We start from the raw sequence: 8734 nt of genomic DNA, 5'->3' as shown, positions 1-8734 counted from the left end.
TCTCACACACAAACAGACCCACATAAAATTAGATATACTCGTATACATAATTATGCTAACGAGACGACGTTTTGCCAAATCTCTGCTAGACTTTGAAACTTTTAAGTCATATAAAAACAATTCATGACACGAAACAGAACAAAATTGAGACAAAATTGAAATTTGAATTCAGATTCAGGTCAAGTGTAAAACAAGATGTCATGTTTGATTTCAAGATTGGGTACGAAATTATCACAAATTTATGTGTTTGTCATGTTTTGTAAGATTAACTTTGAATTATATAAACAAAATATTTAATTTATTTTATCTTTATTGTGTTTGTCGTTTTTATCGTATTTTAATGGAGTCGTTTTCGTGTTGTTAAAACAAACCACAACATTGTGTCATGTTTATTTTATATAAATATTGAGTGACAAGCCATGTCAACTTAAAACATGTACAATAAATAATTAATTTGTTAGAGACTCCTCAAAACATATATAAAATCTCAATGATATACTAGTCCAGCGGTATCAGATATTGTCCGCTTTTTGAGGTTGAAAGTTCAAGTCTCGTTGTGGGCATAGATAAAATTAAAGTATAGTTTAGGAGTATATTTGATTTGACGTAAAAAAATGCTCTAAAACATATGGATTTTTTTTGAACTTTAAACAAATATTATTAGCACAAAGAAAAAAATAGACTTAAGCGAGCAACTCAAGCCTCATTACAAGAGAAACACAATATAGGAGACATACACCACATATACCAATTAAGATTACATGACTTACCCCTATTTTTTATCCAATTAAACTTGCTAATATTAATATCATCTCTCCAGTGGCGAGTCTAGAACGTAAAACCAATGGTTTACTATTTTAATAAAACCAATAGAAAATTTTAAAAAAAAATCATAAATACTAGTTGCAGGTTCGGATCAGGTCGAAATGTATCAAAAAAAATTGTATGATTGTATCCGAAGATGTCTTATATCTTAGATATATTGACACACTTTTGTCATTACTAATCTTTTATAATATTGAAAGTTTGAAACAATAAAAAAAACTTATCTTGGAATCATGAAACAATAAAAAAAAGTGAAAAAAAACATTATTAAGCATTAACAAACATTCAATAGCTTTGATGCTCATGGAATAAGTATTAAGAGTCAATAATTTAAAAAAAAAAAACCTAATCCAATGCAATTAAACCTGCTATCTACATTGAACTAAATTACTATCATTAATTCACAATTGTGGTCCACGATGAATTTAATGCTCATGGAATTGAAAATAGAAGTTTCACATATTTTATTTAATGCTCACAAAGTTAACAAAGTAGAATAACTTATTGGAGGTTGCAAGAGCCCATACGCATTATTGGATCCACGACTGAGAAGGATTGAAGCGTCATGTGTTGTGAAACGACATTGTTAATTCGTGGTTCACGTTTATTATTATTATTTTTTAGTTTAACTTGTATTAGGCTATGAATATTGAATTATATTTTAAAAAATATTGGGCTATTAAAATATAGAATGTGGGCTTTAAAAATATGATTTATATATTTTTTTTCTTTGTCAAAAATATTAAGATGGTTCATTTAAATTTTTTTAGATAGGTCAAAAATTTTATGTTATAAAACTTATTGTAAAAAAAAAAATAAAATAAATAAAATAAAAAATAAAAAAGTGGGTTAAGGGACCCACCATGATATCAAATAGCCTCGTCACTGCATTTGTCATAAACATATAAACATTACTACCCGCCTTTCATTTCTATAGAGTATAGACTAACGCATTTTGAGCTTTCCAAACCATCCAAAGTATGGGGTAAATGAGAGACATTTTCAATTTTTTGATTCTTTTATCACTTGTAATTTGATTCTACAACTCCAGTAAATCCAAACAACAACTAAATGCCTTAAAAACTGTTAAAATTAACTGCTGAACTGAAATGGAACATCAAGCCCAATCAGAACGACAAAATATGGCTTGATTTCAATGCAAATATTTGGTGATCCACATTACGGTGGTTCAGTACTTTAAATAAACTCAGTTAATTTATTATTTTATCTGCATTTCCTAACAGTGGTGTAAAAAAAATGGTTATTAGATCGAGTTTAATATCATCTAAAACAAGTACAATTTTGATACGAAATGTCAAGAGCGGACCTAAAAATTTAAGGATGGAAGCAAAAAGTTTTCATAAGACCAAATTGTTGTCAATGGTGGTTTATATAGTTACGATCAATGTAATTCTTGAGGCCATGTTTAAAACTAAATTGTCTTTAAATATATTTCAATTTATGATACAACACAACAAAAATACACGATACGAAATAAATTTGAACGAAACTGAAATTCGAATTCATGTTCATGTCAAATGTAAAAAACATGATGTTGTGCTCGTGTTCAAAATTTGATGTGAAATTAAGACGATTTAGTATCTGTTTGTCGTGTTTTCCGTGTTATATATGATTAAGTATTAATTAATAAACTAAATTTTATTTTATGTATTTTTTTTTCATGTCATGTCGTATCCTGTTTTGGTTTTTAGTTGATTTATTTTCGTGTTAGTTAAAAAATACGACATCGTGTCGCGCCGTGTTTGTGTTACATAAAACTTTGTTATGTCGTGTCGTGTCAGACAAAAACACGACACGATTGTTCGATTTGTCACACCTGAATAATACCCACAAATACATACCTAATTAATACAAACAAATTTGATAATGCAAGAGAAAGTCCTTGGAAAATTAAATATTAAACTAAAATAACTAAAAAATTTATCACATCAGTTAGATAATCAAATAACTAATTTATGAAACTTAATTAGCCTAATTCATTATTTATTTATCGAATACATACATTTCCCAATGACGCTTGTTGAAACGCTTTCAAATAGTCATACAAAAGTAAATAGACGCATCTTTTCTTTTAATTGTTTAAATCACCCAACAAATTAAATTTAAAAACAGATAAACATAACTTTTCAATAAAACATAAAAGTTTTACATAAACCTAATGGGTAAAAAGACAGTAATTTGTGTCGCTAATCATTTTTGGATGTCGGCAGTAATTCTTTTAAAACCATATTCATAAATTTTGGGTTCATAACATTATTATGCATTATGCATTGGACTCTATTGAGGAGCTCGATCCATAACATCTGACGTAAGGAAACAAACGTGAAATGTATAAATGTGAGTTGATTTTCTATGTACATTTTCTGATATTTTACCACTTTACATGAGACAATACATACGTGCTTCATTCCTATCCATCCAAAAACTAAAATGTTAGTTGATCTAAGTGTTGATCTTTTTTCCAACAGTCAATTGGTCGGTCAAAACGTCTACAGATGCCTCTTTTTTGGCAGAAACTTGACACGCCTAGATATTTCAAAAAGCGTTAGCAATATATTCTCCAACCCATTTATTTGTGTACATATTGGTATCAACCCATATGACCTCTTTATATATATATATATATATATATATATATATATATATATATATATATATATATATATATATATATATATATATATATATATAAAAGATCGGCTGAGAACTCATAGTTTTCCGAGAACTAAAAATGGAACGTTAGATCAAAACTAATTCATTAAGGGCACGATCATAATCTTATTGATAGAAATGTCTAAAAAAATACATAATAAATCAAATTTTCGGATTTTTTTAAAAATAGTATTTTTTCAGTTTTTTTTTTAAATCATAGATTTTTTATTTTTTTAAAGAAAACATGAATTTTTGAAAAAAAAATTTCAGTTTTTTGCAGATATAAAAAAATAGTATTTTTTAGTTTTTTTTAAATACTATTTTTCAGTTTTTTAAAAAAATAAAAATGTAGATTTTTTGGTTTTTTTTTATAGAAAACATGAATTTTTGGAAAAAAAAAGAAAATAATATTTTTAAAAAAAAAATGCATTTTTTTAAAAACATTTAAAAAAAAACTGGAATATTAAAAAAATACTATATTTTTTGGCAAAAAAAATCAACATTTTTGGTACATTTATTCATATTTTTACAAATACATATATGCATATTTCATATACTATAATATTTGTAAGAAAAAAATAAAAAAACTCATTTTATTTACTAATCTTTAAACACAATAGAATAAGTATTTTATTCGATAGAATATAAAATATAAAAAACAAAAAAATGCTACAAAATTTAAAACATTTTCATGTCTTCGTGTCAATATTTTCAAATTTTCTTCAATTTATTATTTTCTACATCTTCAATATTCACCACAATTTCTTCCAAATCTACAAAAAAATGAAAAAGAATTTGATTGTTGCAAAAACACTCACAAAAATACATATGTGATTTACATGTAAATGACATGTAATTCATGTGATTTACATGTGAATCACATGTAATTCATATTTGATTTACATGTGAATCACATGAATTCATATGTGAATTTCATGTAAATCACATGTAATTTATATGTGATTTACATGTGTGTCACATGTGATTCACATGTGATTTACATGTGAATCACATGTAATTTATATGTGATTTACATGTGTGTCACATGTGATTCACATGTGATTTACATGTGAATCACATGTAATTCATATGTGATTTACATGTGAATCACATCTAATTCATATGTGAATCACCAAGTTAGTATGTGAAAAAATATGTATATGTATAGATACCAAGTTAGTAAACAACTATATGAAACAATATGTACATGTATAGATACCAAGTTAGTACCTATATACCTGCACATTCCAGGCTGTTTATTGGTTCTGGATATAGTATTGTATTTGGAGCTGGGGTGATTTCTATTTCTGGAGCCTACCATAAAACAATGTTATTTTGAAAAAATATTTTTCAAACAAATAATCAAAAACAAATTAAATAATACTATATACCTGCATATTGCCTCTGTTGATAAATGTTCAGATGCTGAAATGTCATTTGTAACAGATTTCTAGGATTAGTATCAAATCAAATAATCAAATAAGTTGTTAACTTGTTATATAATATTGAAATTTGACAAAACCACATTCCACCATGTCAAAATCAATGAAGTTTGCCTCAAACTATGATTGTGTGTTGTTAAACTAAGTTTGGGACATTTTCCTATTACTATAAATTCATTTCACATTAAGATTGAGAGTGTAAACAATTATAAAGTGGTGTACAGGAAGAAGTCTAATTTTCAGCAAATAATGGAATTTCAATAGCACGTAGCAAGTATGGGAAACAAACTTCAGAAAGCAATTGTAACGTGGTACAGAGCAAGCAATCAATTTTCTGTTCTACATAGCAACTTAGCAAGCATCGATTTTCAGCAGAAACTTGATTTTCACCAACCTATGTTTACTTAGCAATCAATCAATTGTAATGAACCATCGATTTTCAGGAATCAATCAATTCTCACTGGAAATCGGTTCATGAAAGATGACTGCTCAATCGATTGTAAATACGCAATCGATTCTACATATAAGAGAGATAGAGACTCACTTATAGGCACAAGAGATGGAGAAGAAGGATCAGTCATGACATCGATCTGACGGAGCCGAGGGCGGCAATGACGATATCTGACGGATGCGAAGGTGATATCGCCATACTTTGCCGGAGCCACACTTCGTCTTTTGATTCCGCATCCGAGTCGAACAAAGTTTTGTAAGCCGGTTTCAAGATGAGATCTGTATAGCTGCGCAAAAGATCAGTCAAAACCCTAACGAGCTTAGAGTTCTCAATCGTGAGATTCGAAGCATAGGCAACATAAACGAGAGTGACTTGTGATCATCTGCTTGCTTCTGGATTAAGGATTGTTGATTGGTAGCCGATGTTGATCGTTGACGGAGGTAGAGGTGGTCGATTGAGGGAGGGAGGAGATGATTGGTGGAAGGGGTGGGCATTGGAGGTGGAGGGCGGAGGGCGGAGGGAAGTGCTTGATGGAGTTAGGGAGGAGTTCGATGGAGTCGGTGAAGAATCGGGAGAAGGAAACGAGCGATAGAAAGACTAATTAGGATCTGATATGTTTATTTGGGGAGCAAATAACCAGATCCCTTAAATGCCTTGATCATTTTATTTAGATACACTTCCTTGTTTTTTGTTGCTATTTATTTACAAAACTGCCATCAAAGATCTTAGCCCTTAACTTTTTTAATCTGACGATCCACTTTTAGTTCTCAGGTTCTCGGGAAAATATGAGTTCTCAAATGATCCTTGCTCTCTCTCTCTCTCTCTCTATATATATATATATATATATATATATATATATATATATATATATATATATATAGAGAGAGAGAGAGAGAGAGAGAGAGAGATTTCAGCATGTTTTTGGATGTCGATGCTTTAACAAAAACAATCTTGATCAACTCATGAAATTTCAGCCAAAAGCCAATGAAGCAATTTTTCTTGGATACTCAGCAAAATCAAAATCTTACCGAGTTCTGAATCGTCAAACTCGTGTTCTTGAAGAAAGATTTGATTTCATCTTTGATGACAACTATGTTCGGAATTCTCGCCCAATCTATGTCACAACCCACGTCATGGAGTCCGATTCTCTATTGCCAGGATGTATGAATCCTCAAATAAATCATGAAGTCGATTTTGAAACCTTGTTTGGACCATCTAAAATAGCCCTTGAATCGGAATCTCGATTAAGACAATCCTCATCAAATGTAGCTCCATTTTCACAAATTGTCTCAGGTCTGACACCTAGATTTCCTCCATTTGATTCCAGATGGATTCAATCTTCTTAGGTTGAGGGGGAGAATGGTTTTTCCTCTCTTGAATCAAATGTTGAAGGATTCCAAGATGCAGCAGATCAATTTGCTGAATTTGATCCTATTTCGGACAATAACGAAGGCAATGCCAACTTCTTTGACTTTCCAAACGAAAATGATGATGATATCTCTGGTTCAGAAGTTCAGGGGGAGCATCATCCTCAAATTAAAGTTGTTCAGGGGGAGCAACACAACCCCATTGTTGATGTCGGATCATCTGTTGCAGAAGAGCTTCCGAGACTACACATTTAGACCAAGGATCATCCTCCAAACCAAGTTATTGCAAATCTAAACGCCGGTATTCAAACTCGTTCTGCTACCAACATTCAAAATAATGTCATTTCTCGGCATTTATTTCAATGGTTGAACCAAAATCCATCAAGGAAGCACTTGAACATGCTGACTGGATTATAGCCATGCAAGAAGAATTGGCAGAATTTGATCGAAATGAAGTATGGACTCTCGTTCCTCCTCCTCAGGATCATCCCATTGTAGGTACAAGATGGGTGTTCCGAAATAATCTAGACGATACTGGAGTTATCATTCAAAGCAAAGCAAGACTAGTGCCCAAAGGATTCACACATATTAAAGGACTTGACTATGACGAGACCTTTGCTCCTATTCCCCACCTTAAAGCCATCAGAATCTTTCTTACTTATGCAACTCATAAAGGCTTTAAAGATTACCAAATGGACATTAAGAGTGATTTTGTTAATGGTGAAGTTGATACCAAAGTGTATCTCCAACAACCTCCCGGTTTTGTTAATCCATCTTATCCAAACTATTGCTACAAACTCCGAAGAGCTGTTTATGGCCTCAAACAAGCTCCCCGCGCATGGTACGAGACTCTTACCGATTTTCTCAAGCGTTATGGTTTTCAAAGAGGAATTGTTGATCCTACCCTGTTCTGAAGATCAAATGGAAAACATCTCATGTTGGTTCAAATCTATGTGGACGATATTATTTTTGGGTCCACTGATCCATCAATGATTGCTGATTTTGCCAAATTAATGGTTAGTCGATTCCAAATGAGTATGAATCGTGAACTAAGTTTCTTGATCGGTCTCCAAGTAAAACATACCAATAGAGAAATCTTTATTCACCAAGATAAATACATTTCTGAGCTCCTCGATAAATATTCAATTGACACATGTGCCTCTGCAAAGATACCTATGGATTTCGGACACAAGATCTTTTTAGACCCATCAGGTGTTGCTGTTGATGAAAAGAAGTATAGAGGAATAATTGGATCGCTACTCAACCTAACAACAAGTAGTCCAGACATCATGTTTTCTACATGTTTGTGTGCCAGATTTCATGTCAATTAAAAAATGTCTCATCTTTTGACAGTCAAGCAAATATTATAATACCTCAAAAGTACAAAGAGTCTCGGAATCTGGTACCCAACAAATGAGAGTTTCCTCATACAAGAATATTCATATTCAAACTATGTTGGTCTTCAATTGGATAGAAAGAGCACCTCTGGTGGTTGTCAATTTTTGGGGGGAATATTGATTAGCTAGTCATCTAAGAAACAAAACTGCATTGCTCTATCAACAACCAAAGCGAATTATATTGATGGTGGTAGTTGCACCTCTCAAGTACTTTGGATAAAATCACAGCTCTTGGATTATGGTTACCGGTTTCAATAAATTCCCATATATTGTGATTCTCAAAGTGTCATTGCGATTTCACATAATCCAATTCAGCACTCCATGACGAAGCACATTGATATATGATATCATTTCATTAAAGATCATGTTTTAAAGGAAACATTGAACTTATTTTTGTTCCATCAGACGATGAAATTGCTGATGTCTTTACTAAGGCATTAGACGAAACCAAATTCAATGGTTTTCTGAACAAAATGGGTATGATGTTGTATAATCCTCAATTCTTTCAAGAGGCTTGCACTCTCTGATGTTTTAATTAGGAAGTGAAACAATTCCAAAGTCAAAATTATTTTTTTATCT

At 31.2% G+C, this 8734-nt stretch overlaps 1 long non-coding RNA gene across 2 annotated transcripts; it reads right to left on the bottom strand.

Moving 5' to 3' along the window:
* Positions 1–4094: 4094 nt before the first annotated feature.
* Positions 4095–6007, bottom strand: LOC145094650 (uncharacterized). Of its 2 annotated transcripts, none has more exons than XR_013703465.1 (4): positions 5485–6007; positions 4890–4923; positions 4729–4812; positions 4095–4271 (listed from the first exon to the last, which is right to left on the bottom strand). It is a non-coding gene; the product is annotated as an uncharacterized LOC145094650 (long non-coding RNA). The 2 variants fall into 2 exon arrangements; XR_013703464.1 differs by having other exon boundaries at positions 4737–4812.
* Between the last annotated feature and the right edge of the window lie 2727 nt (positions 6008–8734).

Source organism: Lactuca serriola, chromosome 3 (assembly GCF_051521515.1).
Source record: "Lactuca serriola cultivar US96UC23 chromosome 3, Lser_US96UC23_V15, whole genome shotgun sequence".
In the NCBI taxonomy this organism is placed as follows: Eukaryota; Viridiplantae; Streptophyta; class Magnoliopsida; order Asterales; family Asteraceae; genus Lactuca; species Lactuca serriola.
This window is presented reverse-complemented; position numbering and strand designations above follow the sequence as displayed.